The sequence below is a fragment of the Eimeria mitis genome, genomic scaffold, assembly GCF_000499745.2.
Source record: "Eimeria mitis Houghton genomic scaffold, Emh_scaff3143, whole genome shotgun sequence".
Classification (NCBI taxonomy): Eukaryota; Apicomplexa; class Conoidasida; order Eucoccidiorida; family Eimeriidae; genus Eimeria; species Eimeria mitis.
The window spans coordinates 560-1,562 of NW_013571486.1; positions in this window are offsets into that span (position 1 = coordinate 560).

The window sequence follows — 1,003 nt, forward strand, 5'->3', positions numbered from 1 at the left end:
TACTGTTCAGGATATACATCTCCAGGAATGCATGAATGATAGATAGTCTTTCGCTCAAATACAAGCTTTTCATACAACAACGCGCCATGACATGCATGCGTGCGCGTACAATATGAATACGAAAATAGAGTTATACCACCCTCTTCTGCACGCTTGTAGAGGATGCATTTTGACATTCATGGATACGCCTATGCATGCACGCAGAGTTTGAATTGCAATTTGAGGAGAAGAAAGAGTTCGTTCTGGCTAAGCCGTGTTCTACTTTGGTATTCACTGCAGCAGGCTGTTCATGCGCTGCTGTGTGTATTTGCTTCGGTGCCTGCGAGGCAGTGCGTGTGGAGTGGAGTTAACTTCATCTATCTTGGCTGAAATAACCAACTAGATTGTATTGCATCGTTCGTATGCACTGTATCTTAACTGAAATAATTAAATGAATTGTATTGTATCATTCATATGTGCGGGTTCTTCTACCGTAGTTACACGCTGCATAGGGCAGTTCAAGCCCGCATGGTGGCGCCCAAGCAGCGGTAGAAGCAGCAGCCATGTGTTAGCTTATTTTTCTCATTGGCAACCCCCGAGGCAGGAGAAGTCCGCTATGGGCTTACTGCACGTACACCCCAGCGGACCGCCTGCTGAGCAACAATTCAGCAGCAGGTGGAAGCCGCAACGACTAATTCTGTGCATTCACCTTCCTGTCTGTCAAGCAGCCGAGAAGAATGAAGCTAGCTAACTAGCTAGCTGTCCGGCTTCATACATCCAGAGATGCATGCAAGCATGCATGCATGCATGCCCGCGTGTGCTTAAGTGCTGCACGGCTGTTGCAGCAACAGCAGCGGCCGTCGCCAGCTAAGCGCACGCGTCTCAGCTTTTGTTGCTGAACGGGTGCTGCAGTTCGTTGTTCTGTATCTTTTCGTCTGTTGGTGTTCTATCTGCTTGTCGTTCTCATGCACCCCTCAGTCTACACCGTCAAGACTCCCAGAGCTGCAGCGGCTGTTCTTTACTG